The following is a 19,857-nucleotide window of genomic DNA, read 5'->3' on the forward strand; positions in this document are numbered from 1 at the left end:
TCATCTTCAGTGTTTGCAAATATACTTCTAAGAGATAAACTCATCTTTTAACATCACACGTAAATAGTCAACAATATCTTAATATTATCAAAATTCAGTCTCCATTCAAATTTCTGATTGTCTAATAAATGTAACACATCTTAGCAGTTGTGTTCTTGAACAGATACAATTAATTGAGGTCCACACGTTGCTTCTAAGTCTCCTTTGTATTTTTATTTTTACATTGATTCTATTTGTATGTCTTTTAGATCGAGGTTGGGTTTTCCTGAAAAAATTAAGTCCAACTTGCAATATTAGATGCCCTGTGCTTCCTCTAAAGTATTTTTGTTACAATCTGAGGAACAGCCACCAAGTGGACAGTAATGCCCAAATTTCAGAATCATGAACTGAATAGCCAGTCACCTGTTCACGATTGGTTAAACAAATCAAATGTCATTGCACAAAATCATCAACCGTTTGCCTTCAAGGCTGTAGGCATTTAAAAAAGAAAAATTCACCTGCCTGTGCAAGTCATCTCACTCCTAGGAATTCATCCTAAGAAAATACTCAGAGATACAGTCAAAGATGCCCGATGAAGGATTGCTGCACTGTTTATAACAATACAATATTAAAAACAACCAAAGCCTCCAACCATAAAGAACTGATAGCATTTGTTACAATACTGGTTCAATATTGGTGGAATATTACATGATGGCTGAAAATCATAGTTTTTAATATTCCTGTGGTTGTAAGTCAATGTTCTTGACAAAATTTTAAACAAGAAGCAAAACCCAAAACTGCATACACATATGATTATATGAATCTCTGGATGGAAAGCAATAAAACGTCTCATTGTTATCTCTAGATATGGAGTTATGTGGCTTTCACTTAAATATTTACTTTTTTGTAAACTTTCCAAATTTTCTTTAATGTGCGTACTCTACTTTTTAAATCATCAGAACAACAAAAATATTATTAATGTTATAAAGATTTCCAGCTCTCCCCTTCCTTCTTGTCTCCTCTTGTATGTCTCTTTTTGTTCCTGCCCTTTCCAACCCTCCTCATTGCCTCCTTCCTCTGGTAAATTTATCAGGCATTACATCATCCCATTAATTTTGCTCAGGGCGGTAAAGGCTGCCATTCCTGGACCTTTAGGTCAACAGCATCATGCCTTCACAAACCCAGCACGAATGGGACTTAAGGGCAATAACTCCAAATTTAACCCCCCTCCGCAGAAATGGGCTGACACCACGTGCCCGTTTTCTGCCATCCTCTCTCCTTTCTCGGAGCGTGACAATCAGGAATTGAAAGTCACAGCAAGGGCTCACCGCTGATTCTGCTGGAAAACCAGAATCAAAGTAAAAGTCCAGTATTTGGTGGTGGGCTACATAAATCCATAATCCTACCATAGAAAAACAGAGAACAGCAAGGAAGGAGCCTGACAGCGGAGGGGGCTCATGGTCCGCCACTTTCACCCCACGCGTCTGTTACCAGCTCCTCCATCACTCCCCTTTGCTCTTTCCACTCTCCCATGTGGGCCTCCTCACAGTTCCTGGAACAAGCCAGGTGCTCTGTGGACTCAGGCTGCTCCTCTGCCTGGAGATGCTCCTCTCCCTCCCCTTCTCCAGAACCTTCCCCAGAAACCACCTTGTTGATGAGGTCTCCCGTCTAAAATGTCAACTTCCCCCGACACACACCCTCAACATGCAGAGCGGGGAGGAAGAGGAAATCTCCCCCTCTATTACTCTTTTTGTTTTTTTAACATCTTTATTGGAGTATAACTGCTTTACCATGGTGTGTTAGTTTCTGATTTATAACAAAGTGAATCAGCTAGACATATACACATATCCCCATATCCCCTCCCTCTTGCGTCTCCCTCCCATCCTCCCTATCCCACCCGTCTAGGTGGTCACAAAGCACCGAGCTGATCTCCCTGTGCTATGTGGCTGCTTCCCACTAGCTATCTATTTTACATTTGATAGTGTATATATGTCCATGCCATTCTCTCACTTTGTCCCAGCTTACCCTTCCCCCTCCCCATGTCCTCAAGTCCATTCTCTATGTCTGTGTCTTTATTCCTGTCCTGCCCCTAGGGTCTTCTTTTTTTTTTTTTTTTTTTAGATTCCATATATATGTGTTAGCAACCTCGATTACTCTTGACTTCTTGTGGCTGGACTAATAACAAAATTCACACAAGAAAGATTAACAGGAGAAATGAAACAAATTAAATTCATGAGCCCAGAGGTCTCATGGGACCTAAAGAAGTGGCCAAGGCAGGCAGCTTTTATACTTTGTAGACAAAGAAACAATAGATTTGTGAAGAATTGACAGGACAAAGAAACTTAGGCTTTGGGTGCTTAATTAGTAAAAAAGTCTGAACAGAGTCTGGGCTTGAGGTAGCAAATTTTTAAAGTAACAAGATTTGTTTATACAAGCTTCTCAGCTGGAATTCCCCATTTCTGGTCATAAAGTGTCCTTCTACTTCCAGATGCAGGGAGGGCATCTTTCACAGGGGAGATTTATTTCCTGCTTTCAGGAAGACAGAGAGGAGGGTCAGAGTGTCCCTCTTGCATCAGATGTTTCTTAAGTAACATTCATTCAAAGTAATCAACATACCATTGAGGCATATTTGGGGGCAGCCTGCCTTGGACCCCAATACAGATATGCACTCTTCATATCCCCCTTCCTCCCTTTATTTTTCCCTTTAATCTTTATTGTTTGAAAAATAACATATTTTAATTATTTGTTGTATTTATTATCCATCAGGGCACTTAGAAAGCAAGATGCTTGAGGACAGGAATTTTTCCACTGCTGTATGCCCAGTGCCTAGAACAGTGCCTGGCACATAGTAGCCACTCAATAAATATCTTTGAATAGATTCATGAATAATGTATTCTTAAGTGAAAAAATAAAAACCAGATTATGATACAATGCCAGATAATTCAGTCTCGTGTATGTGTAGGTACATGGAAGAGACTGAAATGATACACATGGAAGGTCAACGCTGGGTAACGCTAGATGGTGGAATAATGGGTGATTGAGTGATTTTACTTTCTCTCATTATTCATCTGTAGTTCTCAAGTCTCCTACAATACAATGAATGTAAACTGAGCAGGACCCTATAGGGCCTTCCCAGGGCAGTCTTCCCCCACATCCTCTGCTGTAGATCCTCTCTGAAGTATCTAGATAACAGTAGCTAATGCACATTTCCTGAGTTGTTTTACAGATGTGAAACACCCCGCCCAGAATGAAAGATGTTTACTACTTGATGACCATGAGTTCACAGCCCCCAGGCCTCCTGGAGCCTGAGAACTGATAATGTTAACCCCCTGTGCCACTGCCCTGTTACCTCACCATCAACCAATCAGAGAATCGTGCAGGAGCTGGTCACATACCCTGTGACCCCCTTCCCTCACCTGGCCTTTAAAAATTCTTTGCTGAAACACTTCAGGGAGTTCAGGGTATTTGGGGGCATGAGCCACCCATCTCCTTGCATGGTCCTGCAATAAATCTTGCTCTAAACTTTGATGTTTCGATTTGTTTGGCCTCACCGTGCACCGAGCACACTAACTTGGGGTCTCTAACATGAACAAGGACTACTTTCATAGCAAAGTTATGGTTAGTTTCATAGCAAAGTTATGGTTAGTTGTTTCTTTGATGTTGCAGTAAGAGAATCAGAGGCAGTTACTTTGGCCAGGTAGGCACAGGGAACTTCTTGGAGAAGATCCTCTCGGCGTCTTCTCTGAACTCCTAAGTGAGCAGGTTTCAGGTTCACAGGCAACTGATACCACGGATGGAGGAGTAACGGGACCCTCATGGCCTGGCAAGTGCTGTCTCTTCCAATATCTTTCATCTGGCAGCTGGGGAGGATGTGGGCAAATTCGTCAAGAGGATCATGAGTGTTTGGGAAAAGAAAGATGAAGAGTGACCCCTTCTCTGATGATGATAATGAATCTTTCAGAATCTCCAGAATGCACTGAGATGGTGAGTTTCCAGAAACAGATACCAAGGCTGTACAGGGGATACTCACCATGAGGGCTAGTGAAACAGTGATTTGGCCTCAACATCAAGCCCCGGGGAAGATGTCAAAAGACTGATTTTAGTCCAGCAGTGGAAACAATTGCCGAGCTGAGGGCAAAATAGACGGGTGGTGGGAGACCATGCTGCAGGCAAAACAAGACCCTCGGTTGTGAACAAAAGATGCACCAAGCTGGTGGGCTAGTTTCCAAATGGCTAATTCTTTCTTTGCCTATATTTGGAAACCCAAGTGCCCCCTTTAAATCCAGCAGCCTCCCCCTGGGGATCATGTAGAATCTGGGGAGGGGTTAGATGTCTCAAGAAAGAAGATACTGAATTTGTATGGAGTGTGAGGTGTAATTTAAAAAGTAAGAGGGGGGAAGCTATATTTTACTCCAGTGTGGGGATGTAACTCAGTCCATACATTTTTATTAATAAATTAATAAATGAATGAAAATATCTAGTAGGTAAACAAATAAATAATAGATAAAAATAATAGATCAATGAATAGGTTAGTAGACAAACAAGTAAATAAATAGGTTGTTTGGAAAGAGAGAGGAAGAAAGAAACATGCCCTTTGAGTCTCTGAGGCATTACACGCAGGATTTTGATTAATGGGAGTTCTGCTTTCAGAATGTTATGCTTGAGTCCGCGTCATGAAAAAAACAAGGTTTGCACCCATCCCAGAGTGTGGAGACGGATCTCTATTGCAGTGTTGCTGCATCCCTCAGCATCCTTAATCTTCTCCTTCTGTGGAGGTTTATCATCAATAGTTATTCTATTAGTCACTCTGCTATTAGGAGGGCAAGAGCCCTTTCATTTTTATGTTACCGGATCATATCTTTCAGTTGGAAAACATCATTAAAGAACAACAGTGTAAAGCCAGGAATCCACCACCCTGTGGTTATGTCTCATGCGATGCTAATGGGAGGTCACTATTTCCAAATATGGCTGCGTTGAATGCCTTACAATAACTCTGGATAACTTCTATGCAAGGATTTTAATTGCAATCCCAAAGATGTTAAATGAAAGCACTGAACACATGTTTATGGCCTACTTAACAAAGCCAGCACAGGGTTATGTATAAATGCTTGTGCAGAAATAGAACCAAAATGGGGCACTTTGGGAGAAGATGGTGAAAGGGGAAGGAGTATGTATTAGCCACAGTTCTGAAGGGAAAGAGAATTGATAGGATATATAGATATAAAGAGATTTATTATAAGAAATTGGCTCATGTGATTATGGAGACTGACAAATCCCAAGATCTGCAGTTGGCAAGCTGGAGACCCAAGAAGAGCTGAAGTTACAAGTTCCAGCAGAGACACAGGACAAGCCAATGTTTCAGTTCAAGTGTGAAAGGAGGAAACAATTGATGTCCCATCTCAAAGGCAGTCAAGCAGGAGGACTTCCCTCTTACTCATAGAAGGGTCAGCCTTTTGTACTACTCAGGCCTTCCACTGATTTGATGAGGTCAACCCACATTAGGTAGTGCAATCTGCTTTACTCAGTTTACCAATTTAAATGTTAATCTCATCCAAAAACACACACACAGACATACCCAGAATAATGTTTGACCAAATGTCTGGGCAACCCCATGGCCCACTCAAGCTGACACAAAATTAACTATCACGGGGTGTTTAGTGAAGTTACCCAGGGAACTGGGTGATATCCATTACCTGGAGTCATGGGGAAAACAGAGTTCAGTTTAGACCTCAGTTGGAAAATTACTCTTGCTGTCTATAGGAGAAATGTTAACTAGCTATAAGTGCGAGGCACATAAAATGATGGTCAACATTATTAGTCATAATCCACTCAAATGGCTAAAATAAAAAGGACTGAGCACACTAAGTGCTGGTGAGGGTGCCAAGCAACTGAAGTTCAAGGAAGTACAAAATGGAACAGGCGGTTGGGAAAACAGGTTGGCAATTCCTATAAACATTCATTTCCTTGATGATTCAGCAATTCGACTTCTATTTCCATAAAAGTAAATAAAAACATATGTCCACAAAAATTCTTGTAAAAGAATGTTAATTGCAGCTTCATTCCTAATAGTTAAAAACTGGAAATAATCCAAATGTTCATCAATACAAGAATGGATAAATAAATCACAAGATATTCATATAATGGAACACTACTGAGCAATAAAAAGGAATGAACTTCTAACCCATGCAACAAGGATAAATCTCACAGACAGAATACTGAGCAAAAGAAGTTCAAGAACATACGAAACTAATCTATAAAGATAAAAAGCAGAACAGTTGCCTTTGAAGAGAAGAGAGATTGACTGAACATGGGTGTGAAGTCTTTCTAGGATGATGGAAATGCTCAATATTTTGATAGGAGTTTGGATGATATAGCTGTAAACATATGCCAAACTCAAGAAAAAAAAAAAGTGTAAGTCCCAAGATTGGGATGAGACTAAGAGCTGTAGAAATGAGCCAGAGGAAAAACTGAAAACTTTCTTGGGCAAATATCACAGGCACTTTGCAGAGTGAATTGGAGGGAAGCCAGGTCTCTGGGAATATGGCTGATAAAGTCCTTCTTATTAGAAATCAAAGTCTGACAAATTGCCAAAGCAGAGACTGAAAACGAATGTCCAGAAACAAACAAGCCCAAAGCACTATCATAGTACAGACCAGGAGGTCCAAGAACAGAGAGAGAAATGCAAATAGGATCAGCAGAGCGTGTCGGATACAAGAAGGGCAAGCTCCAAACCAACATGAGTAAACTCTACTCTCTTAGCCACATCAGGCTAATTGCCTTGGTAATCCCTCTGTACTTCCTTTCATGATTATTGTAAATATTTGACCTGAACTAATTCTATAGCAAACTCTATTAAGTTCTCATTCTATGGGTGAATTCAGTCATTCTCAGCTAGCCTTAAGGTTCTCTTCACTAAATCCTGAGTCGAACAGAAATAAGAGCTAATAATCACTAAGGACTTACTAGATGACAGGCAATGTGCTAAATATTCAACCCGCATTATATTCATTTAATCTTGCACTATTCATGAAGAAGGTGTTGACCATAGAATTCCTATTTTACAGATGAAGAAACTGAGGCTCAATTGGGTAAAAACTTGCCTAAAGTTACCGAGCTAGGAAGGGAGAGGCAGGATTCAAACCCAGGCCATTGGAACTCAGAGGTGACTAACAAGAGTGCTCTATTGCCTCCTTCTAGGAATTTTTCAAACTGAATGGATGCTACCCAAGCATTGTAGAATCAGGGAGCCTCTTGGAATCCTTTCAGTACATGTGAATGTCCAGGAAACCTACAAAAGGTGGTGACCAGCCAAGGCTGAGAAAGATGTACATACTACCCAAAGGTCCACTAATTCATTCATTTGTTCAACAAACATTTAAGCATCTGCTGTGTGCTAGGCATTGCTTGCCACTAGAAAAAAAACAACAGAGAGCCAAAAACTATGCTACTACGCTTGACAACACCCTGCTCCAAAACGCACTCATAAGTAAGTCAGACAGAGGAAGACAAATATCATATATCACTTATATGTGGAATCTAAAATAATGATACAAATGACCTATATACAAAACAGAAACAGACTCACAGACTTTGAAAACAAACTTATGGTTACCAAACGGGAAAAGGGAGAGGATAAATTAGGTTTAACATATACACACTACTATAGATAATCAATAGATAATCAACAAGGACCTACTGTATAGTACAGGAAACTCTACTCAATATTTTGTAATAACCTAAATGGGAAAAGAATCGGAAAAAGAATATTATATGTATGTATGTATGTATGTATGTATATATATATATATATATATATATATATATATATATATATATATATATATATATATATATATAAAACTGAATCAATTTGCTGTACACCTGAAACTAACACAACATTGTAAATCAAATACTCCAATGTAAAATAAAGTCTAAAAAAACAAAAAAAATGCACTCATAGACAACCAAGCAGAAACCTGTAACCTGATCGCCAATATCCCTTTAAGAAGTCTGGAAACTCAAATATGGAGTCAGTGTAGCATCAACTAAAAGTCTGCAGAGTGGCAGCCCCAGGCAATCTAGTATAAGGCTGAACATCTCATACCTACTCAAAGGCTGCTTCTGCTTCCTGAACAGTTTCATCAGGCCCTATGATTACTTTGTAATGTAGAAACTGATCGTTAATCAATGTTGCCTAAGCAACACACTTAGAATGATAAATCAAGACAGTCTCCTCAACAACAAAGCTCTGGGAAATTGCTGGCATATTAGCATTGACCGATTGCTGAGACTTTGCTCTCCTGGGCTGGAGGGGAATTCAGGATGGTTGACAACAGGATGCGAAAACAGATACTACAGGATGAGCAGAATTGAAGAGACTGCACAAAAGGAAGGTAGAATAAATGCCACAGGAATAGCAGGGTCACACACTGAAGCAGAAAGGGCAGGCTTGAGTCCTGGCTATGCCAACGCTAGCTGGGTGTATCTCACTTGCCCCTTCCAGGCTCAGTTTCCTCATTTGTAAAGTGAGGTTAAATAACCCCTGCAATGCCAAACTCATAAAGTTATTGCTAAATGGATGTGAAATTGTCATATAAACTGGTAAAGCATAAAAAGTGAGGTGCTTGGGTCTGGGGGTGCTCTTCTCAACCCCCAAAATTTGATCCAATTAAACATTGTGAGCTAGGTACTATCAGAGCACCAGCCTTCTTAGTGGTAACTGGATCTGATTGCTTTGCTTGCATCCAAGGTTTCTGCCTCTTTTTACCTTTGCTTAAGCAGAGCAGGTGGAAAATAGCAGGAGGGATAACAAGAGGAAAGAAAGAAGGAAAACATGCTTTGCCTGCAGGCAGAGACCATACACAAGGAAACACATCTTCATCATTCTCAGTAACCAGATAAGCTACTTCTCCACCCACAGGGAAGAACATCTGAGCAATGGCAATAAGGATGCAAGCTTCCTCCCCAGAATGTTCTCCAAGGGGCTTGAAGTACTGGTGAAAATTCCAATTTTTATAACAACAGTCAGTTGATTGACTGCACCAATAGACTTTCACAACTCACTTTTTCCACCTCTTGCCACGTCCCACTACGGAGCCTGGAAATGTTAGTTACTTGACTTCCCAGACTCCCTTGCAGGGAGAGGTAGTCATGTGACATGATTCAGACATAAGTGGAAAAGTACCAAGTAGATCTTATGGGAAAGATTTTGTTTTTATAATCAAAAAGTAGAGGACTTCCTTCGTGGTGCGGTGGTTAAGAATCTGCCTGCCAATGCAGGTGACACAGGTTCAAGCCCTGGTCTGGGAAGATCCCACATGTCGCAGAGCAACTAAGCCTGTGCACCACAACTACTGAGCCTGCGCTCTAGAGCCCGGGAGCCACAACTACTGAGCCCGCGTGCCACAACTACTGAAGCTTGCACGTCTTGAGCCCGTGCTCTGCAATAAAGAGAAGCCACTGCAATGAGAAGCCTGCATGCAGCAACAAAGATCCAACGCAGCCAAAAATAAACAAATAAATAAATAAATTTATTTTTTAAAAAAATATACAAGAAGTTGGCCTTGAATATTATATGGCTGGAGCTGGAGTCACCTTGCGATTATGAAGAAAAAGGCAAGAGAATTGCAAAGATATCAACTCTGACATTATTGAGCCACTAAACCCTTGCCAGTAACCACTTCCCAGAGAGAGTATAATCTTGCTAATTGGCAAACTAAAAGTATATGGCTGAGTCTCATCTTTCCTTCCCCTTCCTATTCAAGTTCATAGTAATTTTAGAAAGAAATACAAATTTTTGTATTTGATTGATTGATTTTTCTATAATTTTTAAAAAGCAATTTAATTTAAACCCTAAGTAGGACTTTTTTCCTGTCCAACTCTCACCAAACGCCTTGGGGAGTGAAGTGATATTTATGTAGGATTGTTTGAAAGATAAGCAGACCATCAGTTCTCCAAACTGAAAAGGCTCAAACTTGTCTTAGAAACTTCTCCATGAATAGAAAAGGATTCCACCATCAAAGTTTGGGAAATGTTGCACATTTCAGTCATCTCTTGCTGCATAACAAACAACCCCATGACCTCAATTCAACAAGAAACATTTATCTCTCACTCATACGTCTTAGATTGACTGTGTTTGGCTAATCTAGACAGAGCTCAGCTGGTCCAGATTCAGGTCATCACCTCATGTGTCTCTTGTCCTAGGAGCAGTGACTCCCCAGCATATGTTCTTCTCATGGCAAGGATGGGAAACTCCCAGGAAATGAGAAAATATACACAGCATCTCTGAATGCCTAAGCTTGGAAATTCACACTATCTCTTCCACCCACAATTTATGGGCCAAAACAAATTTCATGCCACACTCAGCATCAGTGGGTGAGGAGTATTTCCCTTCTATCAAGAGTATGTAAATATTTTATAAACTATAATCTAATCAACTAACTTACTACTTATCTATTACTCTGCTAGAGTAATGAATTCTTTTCTACCCCACATTTTTTTTTAATCCTTAGGATTCTTCCAATAGCAAAGGATAGAAATCCAACTCTAACCAACTTAAGTTAAAACAAAATCTGGTCTTTTGGCTCACTTATTGAAAATCTCAAGGGAAGGTCAAGCTTCAGGAGTCAAATAAAGTCATCAATGCCTATTCTCTTCATCTCTTGGCTATTTTCCTCTATGTTGGCTTCATTCTCAAGTGATAATAATAGTAATAAAACAACTCTGGTAGATTGAATCATTGTTTACTATTCTTCATGCCCTCCCTGTATTAGAATTCTATACCCTTTGATATAACATGACTACCTCCATGATAGTGGGTGGAGTACATTTCCCCATCTTACTGTTAGTGACTTGGCGGTATGGCCTTCTTTGTCCACTGGAATTGAACATAAGTGACAGTGTGTCAGTTTCTGGATGAGGCCTCAAGAGACATCAGTTATTTTGCTCACTCTATCCCACATCTGCAACTCACCAAAAAAGACCACGATCCAGGTAGCCACTGGTTCAGAGAGGACATGTTGCATGTGGAGCAGACTGAATCCCAAGTCTGTTTTCTTAACTATTAAAATCACAGTTACTCCTATGCTCCAGACTTCTTCTCAGTGGGCTGGAAGGGTACATGAACCATTTATAAACATCTCTGTATGTTGGTATTAGTCAGCTAGGACTGCCATAACAAAATACCATAGACTGGATGGCTTACACAACAGAAATTTATCTTCTTACAGTTCTGGAGGCTGGGAAGTCTAAGATCAAGGTGCCAGCCCATTCAATTCCTGGTAAGGGCTTTCCTCCTGGCTTGCAGACAACCACCATTCCTCTGTGTCCTCACATGGTGGGGAGAGAGAGAGCTCTAGTAGATCTCCCTCTTCTTATAAGGCACCAGCACTATCAACTCCTATGACCTTAATTTAACCTTAACTCCTCTTCACAGTCCATATCTCCAAATACAGTTATATTAGAGGTTAAGACCTCAACACATGAATCTGGAAGGGATGCAATTTGGTCCTTAACAATCCCTAAGCTTTAAAATTTCAGCTTCCCAGGGGTCCCCCAGACCAGGAAATATCAGCATCTGGTGTCAGATACTGCTAATTCAAGCCATGATCATTTTATTGTTTATCATCACAAATTATGTGCTAGAGGTTGTAACATTCATTCATTCAAATTTCAAAGGCTTAAGGAAGATCAAGATCTTTGAGGCTGGAGTGAGGGAAGCAAGGAGAAAGTAGTAGAAAAGGAGGATGGAAAGGAGACAGGAGGCAGACTATGTAGGCTTAGTAGAGCATGGGAAGAACTTAAATTGGGGGATTGAAATTACGGGGCTATAGTCCTTGGACATATGCGTTTAAAAGAAAGGAGACAGAAAGCTATGAGTATTGTATCCTATCGTCATAGTCAGTTCAGGCTACTATAACAAAAATCTCATATACTAGGTGGCTTAAACAACAAACATTTATTCCTCACAGTTCTGGAGACTGGGAAGCTCAAGATCAAGCCACTGGCATATTCAGTGTCTGGTAAGAGCCTGCTTCCTGGTTCATAGACAGTTGTCTTCTCACTGTGTCCTCATGTGATGGAAAAAGGTGTGAGAGCTCTCTGGAGCCTCCTTTAAAGAGCACAAATCCTATTCACAAGGACTCCATTCTCATGACCTAATCACCTCCCCAAACGCCAACTCCTAAACACATTGGGGGTTAGTATTTCAACATATAAGTTCTGGGGGGAACACAAATATTCAGTCTATAGCACCTATTATATGTCAGGAACTGCACTAGAACTATATGCCCTCTATATGCTGTTTGTTGCATTTAAATATACATAATGTTTATTTAGTGACAAGCATAGTCAGCAATTCTAGAAATCAAGACCTATTTTATATTCCAGATCAACAGTAAGGTGTGAGGGGAAGAGGTATGTAATTAAACCTCTCTGACCTTTCCTTAGTTCAAGACAGAATAAATACATGATTATACATAGGGAATGTGGAGGTTGTATAGACAGCCCATTAAACTCAACCATACACATAATAACCTCTTTTCTATTCCACCTGGTAAGTTAAATATCCAACTTTTAATTTCTAAATGGTGTCTTGTGCAATCATTGCAATTACCATCCTATTCAACTTCAGAGGTAATTTAAACTGTGGGTCACTTCTCCACCAAGTAATCTATTTGTAATATGCAATTCTGGCTTGGATTCCAAGGATAAATATTATTCTCCAAACAAATTCAAGTTGAAGGTAATTCACAAATAATGGTTTGAAAAGGAAATAAACAGTGTGTGCAAACAACGTGATTGAATAACCAGGAAAATAAAAAGAATTAGCTGAAGAAATATAGGAATTCATAAAAGAGGTCAGTAAGATGGCTGGATACAAGATAAATATACAGAAATCAATAGGTTTCCCAAAAGCCAACAATGTAAGAAGGTTCCACTCCCAAAAGTATACATATGGGTCTAGGAATGATCTTTATGAGAAGGGTGTATTTTTCATATGAAGAACCTACACAACTACTGCTTAAACCCACGAAAAAAGAATAACTTGAATGAATATGCACAAAAAATAATATTAGTTTTATTTATAAATGTTTATGACATGCCAGACAGACTCAGGGATAAGTATTTATAGATATCACTTACCTCAAATGATTTTCTCAAACTCTATAACATAGATTTTTTTCCTATGATTTATAGATGTAGAAACTGAAGCTTAGAAGAGTAATTTTCCCAAGATAAGCAAGTCAACATGAGATCGTTAGAATGTCAAATCTGATAGTGCAACTGACCTATCGAAAACCCTTCACTAGTTTTTGTCTGAAAATAGAACAAAATTTTGCAAAGATTTGCCTGAAGGTCCCTGCCACCTCTGCAGGATTATTTCAAGCCACTCTTTCCTCAAATTCTATGAATTGAAAATTAAACCCAAATGATCCTGACCCATCTAAAATAGGAAGATCCAACATTGTTGAAGTAGGATATCTTCTCAAATTAGGTTATAGGGGAAATGCATTTCCAAGTTCAGCTGGCAAGGGAAAAAAATACGCAAGGTGAGAATATATTCTTCAAAAACAGGAAGAGGAAAGCTTGTCTGTATTTTTATGAAGCTGAAAAAGATAACACAACACAAAAGAAAATACAGACCATTCTCTTTCACTTGTGAATATCCACACAAAAATCTAAATAAAATACCAACCAACAGAATCCAACAGTACTCATGTTCCATGACCAAGTGGGGTTTCTCCCAAGAAGGCAAGTATTCCTCAAAGTACACTCCTTACTAATATAATTCACTATATGAATAGAGTAGAAGAGAAAAAAACAGAATATCATCTGCACAGAAGACAAAAAGGCATCGATAAGATTCAAAATCCATTCTTGTTTTTAAAAGAAAAACTTAAAAAAAAATACTTCCTTAATATGATACAAAATATCCATTTTACTCCCCACCCTGGCATGATCCTTAATTGGCAAACATGGAAACTCTTCCACTGAAGTCTGCACAAGTCAACAATATTTATTGTGATGCAGATTCTCCGACTCTCACCACACCCTCTCCCCAGATCCATCCTCCACCCCACTCCTCCCTGCTCTGCTTTCCAGGAGGCCAACCTCTTTGGACTCCATCACCAGCCTCCCTTGCCCTGTGGGTTCTGGTTGAGTTCTTCCACCAGCAGGAGATCGGGGGCAGGAGAACAGAAGGGTCAGGGTCATGAGTCAACAGGCTGCCTTCCCATCTAGCTGTGGTAAACATTGTTGTGTTCTTCTACCTAAGACACAGGTCTTGTGAGGTACCCTCCTCCCCTGCTTTGATGAGGTTTCGGTAACTGCTTTCTTCACTTGGTCCTTCATGTGTAGGGGACATGTGAGAGCCACCCCACTGTCGCTAGCCTAGCCCTGGGGTACTTCATCATCTCTTGTTGGGTTACTTTAGCTTTGCCCACATTTTGGAAACAGTCCTTTCATTAAATGCTCATCAATCAGTCCTGTTGGGTCTTCCCTATTTTCTGCACTGACACTGACCCATACATCCACTCTCACCACTATATTTGATGTAGGTCAGGAGGCAGTAGCTGATAACCTGGACAAAGGCAAAGAAGTTAAAATAAAAATTGTACCGGACATGCTAAACAGGCAAACAAGACTATTCAAGACTATTGCAATAGGGGAGAGAGATTAAACTCAACTCCAAAAACTACAGGGACAGTTGGGGATTTATAGCAAATGGGGTGGGGTGAGAGAATCATTGGAAAGAAAATTATTGGGAGGAACTTAATAAGGTATCAAGGGTAGGGAGTGATTCTTGCTAAACAGGCTCAGCAGGATTCTTGCTGACCTGGGCTCAGCAGGCCAAAGACAGCAGACCAAGGACCACTGGCCAAGGATGGTCATCCAAGGACAAGGTCTAATCAACAAGAGGGAACAAGGGAGCTTGACTAGAGTTTGGTCAAGGAGGAAGTCCTTGTTAGCTATTTTGAACTGAATGTCTGTGTCCCCCCAAATTTGAATGTTGAAATCCCAACCTCTAATGTGATGTTATTAGGAGTAGGAGGTGGGGTCTTTTTGACGTGATTAGGTCATGAAGGTAGAGCTCTCATAAATGGGATTAGCGTCCTTATGAAAGAAACCCAGAGGGCTCCCTTACCCCATGTGAGGACACAGTGAGGTGTCTTTGAACCAGGAAGTGGGCCCTCACCCAATACTGGATCTGCCGCATATTGATTTTGGACTTCCCAGCCTCTATAGCTATAAGAAATATAGTTACTTATTTCAAATATAATATTTGTTGTTTAACCTACGGTATTTGTTAAGTCTGTGGTATTTTGTTATAGCAGCCCAAATGGACTAAGACATCAGGCGATATGATTTATATACCTGAAAACCCCAAGTTTTCAAAATCAACTGAAAAAAATTACAAACAAGAGAATATAAGATGACTGACTAAAAATACAACTTTAATAGACCAAAACCCATAGCCTTCTTACACACCAGGGATTGACAAACCACAGTCCATGGTCTGGTCAAATCCTGCCTGCCACCAATTTTTGTCAATAAAGTTTTATTGGAACACAGCCATACCCATTTGTTTACCTATGGTCTATGGCTCTTTTTGCACTACAACAGCAAAAGTAGTTGCAAAAGAGTCGTTATGGGCCCCAAAGCTGAAAATATTTACCTTCTGATCCTTTATCAATGTTTAAAGGCCACTGCTATATACAAAGAACAATCTTAGTAGACTTTTAAAAATCCCATCTAAAATAGCAAGCTATACATTGAGGACAGAGCTTAATTTCATAGCCAGGTTGACATGGAAAAAATCAGAGAAAATGCGTGCAAAATCCAGATTCGAAAACCAGACATAGCGAATATAAGCTACCTGAGAACGTGTAGACATTTTGATAAGGACTTTGGACTCCAAGGGGGGACAGAATGGTGGTTTGAGCTGACGTGCTCTGAATCCTAAGGAGGCCAGGGGGCCACAGCTAATGCTTGGGTAGCATAAATAATAAAAGCATGAAAACAAGTATGATAGCAGAGACATTTACTAAGGGCCCAGGAACAGAGTTAGCAAGGTACAGTGTTGTTTAGAACTGATTCACTGTCAGAGAGGAAAATACATTCCAGGCTGTGCCAAAGATGCAGTGGACTGGATTTGGCCCACCTGTATTAAATTATTCCTCTTAAAATAATTAGTGTGTTTTCTTTTTCCTGATTGGACCCTGATTGACACAGTGAGAATGAGCCTTAAAATTTGTCACATTCTAGTGAAGTGTTCTGATTCCAAGTCAGAACAATCAGAGCTAATGAGACTTAGCTCAGGGACTGTTCCTACTGCTACCTGAGAAAAGATATTCTTATCCATTGGACTCAAAACTAAAAGATAAGTTTTCATGGAGCTAATCATAGTCATTCTACCACCAAGAGGGGAGAGTCTACCTGAGAATGGAGCCTTTACAGAATTCATCTAACCTCTAGATCCAGCCATGCCTGAAGCCCACTGTTTAAATGATAAGCACTGATAAATTACCTTTTGTCTTAAGCAATTTGACTTCCATTTCTGTTACTTGCATCTAATGGAGTTCTCAATGATACAGACACACATAAATAGATATGAAAACACAGGTGACTAAAACCTCTTAGATTACCATTATTTGTTCATTCATTTAACAAACACACATGAGGTGACTTAGTTTGTCAGACACTCTGCAGAGATAAAAGATACAGCCCCTGTCCTCAGCAATTAGTGGGTCATTTTAGAAAAATACTGCTCAAGCCTTCCAACATGTTGCATTTTTACAACAAAGGCAATTAATCAAGTCCTGGTGCTTAACTTTAAAAAATAAAGTATTTGAATCAAAGCTTGAATTCTTAGATACCCTACCTCAATAATAATTATAAGTCTCAGTCCAAACTTAGGTGTTTAAGAAATCAGAGCTTTCTTTATTTTATATAACTCTGCTTAATTTCTACTTCAAGCCTCATTTCTTTGGCCTGAAAATCTTAGGTGCTTCCCTACTCTCTCCCCCAAGGTTGTCGTAAGGGTCTACTGGTTTTACATTGTGCCAATTCATCAAGGAGGATGTAGGACACACATGAAGTGATCCCCATTGATCATTGATCCACATCAAGCACACAGGAAGTTCACTTTAATTTAGCTCCCTGTCCCCTTCAGGTCTATGACATGCACTGCTAGTTGCTCTCCAAATATCCACCTCCGCTTCTTCCTTAGTAACAGAACTCTATTATAAAAGCTAACTTCCCAGTCTCCCTTTCAGCTAAATACAGCCATGTGACTAAGGTCTGTCTAGTGAGATATAAGTAGATATATTATATGTGACTTCTGGGACAGAGCTTTCAAAAGGAGTTGCTTTGCCTGGGAGAAGCACTCTTTCAACCTTCCTTCTGCCAAGAAAGCAGATGTGATGGCTGGTGCTCTGGTAGCCATCTTGGAATGTGAGGTGACCTTGAGAATGGAGACCATGAAGTGAGGATGGAGGAACAAAGAGATAGAAGTCCCCAAAACTCTGTGTCACTGGCACACAAGCTCTGGACTACTTGCCTCTGGACTTCTTTGTGTTTTTTAGACCACTTCCGCTTAAGTCACTCTATTAGGAGATGGTGGTCTCTGTTACTTGCAGCCATATATAATTCCTGTTTCAAAATCTACTAGCTCTCTCTGCTGCTCTGCCAGGTCAGAAACCCAGGAATCTTTACAAGATCTCCTTTTCCAAGTCTGGGGAAAAGCCTCTGTGGTCAAACCCTATTCTCATTAATGGGTTTAGGATTTTGAAGTGTGAGGGAGGAAAAGGAGATGGGTCTGTGACAAACCCTGCCACAGGCAAGAACACAGAGGGACTCACTGCTTAATTGGGGGTGGTGGGAGATAAATAACAGGCAACAAAAAGGAAACAGTGCATATCACAAAAGTATGATCGAATGCACTATTATTGAGTAGGTTTTGCAAGCTATTCCTCACCATCCCTATGAAAACATTATTTTCCTCTTTCAAAAAAAAAAACCCAGCAACAACTTCTGCACGATAGTACTTCTACAAAGAGTTGTAAGTTTCCATCTTATAAACACTGCCAACTGAGAAATTCATAATACACAAAAGCAACCCTGAAGGCCATGAAATCAGATATATTTGGAGTAATACCATAAGCCTGGTTGTGAAGAAAAATAGTTGTCAAGTTGATCTTTGAAGTCAAGAAAATAATGAAAGCAGCGAACACAGTTTAAGAAAATTAAAACGGATTATATTCCCAAAAATGGGATGATTAAATATGCTAACACAAGCAGAATTCTTTTCTTTGCCCCCGAGGGCTGTGTGCATGATGATTTGTACTTTGTTTTAGAAAACCTATGATTGTTTGGAAGTGTTTTAAATGATTAAGGGGCAGAGATGTGAGGGATAACAAATGAAGTAACTAAAGTTTCATATTTTATTGCAAATTCGGCCCAACTTAAAAGTCAAGCTGAGCTTCTAATCAAAATATGAAATAGGGAGAGAGCTTGAAAATAATATGAATCATTAATATGGGAGTACTTAAGGTAATAAATTCTTCAAGGGTTTCAAAAAACTTGCAGCACTTTTTCAGATAACACTAGGAGGTTGAGTAGTTTTATTTTTCTCTCCCTCAAGATCCTTTTTAAGAAATATTTAAAATAGGCCTAGGGTCAAGATCATCTAAAGGAAGGACCACGGTTCTGAGTTATTCCTTTATAAACTGTGCCAGAAAACAACACATAATATAGGTGATTTGTTTTTAAGTGACTAACAATGACGTGATAATGCCTTACCTGTGGTTTCACTAAATGCCAGGGCACTGGAAGTTATTACACTGGCATAAAAGTTTACTTCACCGTCCGTCCCACTACTTAAATTCAGTAATTGAGTATACCTCGTTAGTGAGGCTGTATTGTCCATTGCCTTTAGTGGCTTAATTCTTAAATCAGTGGTTAACAATCTCAACATTTTGCTTTCAGCACAATTCAGCTTTGTAGTAGCATTTTGTTTTAAAGCAAGAAAGGAAGAATAAATTTTGAATCAATAATATGGAAAGTTTCTCAAGAAGAAAGAAAAAAGTGTTAATATTTCCAAGAGAATGTATGAATTTCACATTATCTGTCAGTCTCCTCTTTTTCTTTTTCTTTTTTTTAAAGAGATATCTTTCTTGTTTTTATTTATTTATTTATTTATTTATTTTTGCCTGCGTTGGGTCTTCGTTGCTGCGCGCGGCTTCTCTAGTTGCAACGAGTGGGGGCTACTCTTCGTTGTGGTGTGCGGGCTTCTCATTGCGGTGGCTTCACTTGTTGCGGAGCACAGGCTCTAGGTCTCAGTAGTTGTGGCTCGCGGGCTCTAGAGTGCAGGCTCAGTAGTTGTGGCGCACGGGCTTAGTTGCTCCCTGGCATGTGGGATCTTCCCGGACCAGGGCTCGAAACTGTGTCCCGTGCACTGGCAGGCAGATTCTTAACCGCTGTGCCACCAGGGAAGTCCAGTCTCCTCTTTCTCAATAACTGCTTCAGTTCAATGTCTAGGGTAGGAATTAGTTATTAGCATTTTTCAGCTGAGGACACTAAGACGAACTTACTCATGTGAAGTCACAAGGCCACTTGAGATGTGATAGAATAGGGCACAAACCGGTCTCTGCCAGGCTGCAAACACCACTCCCATTCTACTACCCAGGGTAAGAAATACCCTTGACTATACTTCTTGTGCCTAGTTCAGAGATGCTCAAAAAGGGGGAGAGAGGAAAGCAGGGAAGAAAGAGAGGGGAAGACATATCAGAATCTGATTTCATTTCTACACTTCAGAGAGTGAAATGGAGATTTGACAAGTATCTAATTAATTTGATCTGGGTAAACAGCTCAAATGGG

This window comes from Eschrichtius robustus, chromosome 16 (genome assembly GCF_028021215.1).
Source record: "Eschrichtius robustus isolate mEscRob2 chromosome 16, mEscRob2.pri, whole genome shotgun sequence".
In the NCBI taxonomy this organism is placed as follows: Eukaryota; Metazoa; Chordata; class Mammalia; order Artiodactyla; family Eschrichtiidae; genus Eschrichtius; species Eschrichtius robustus.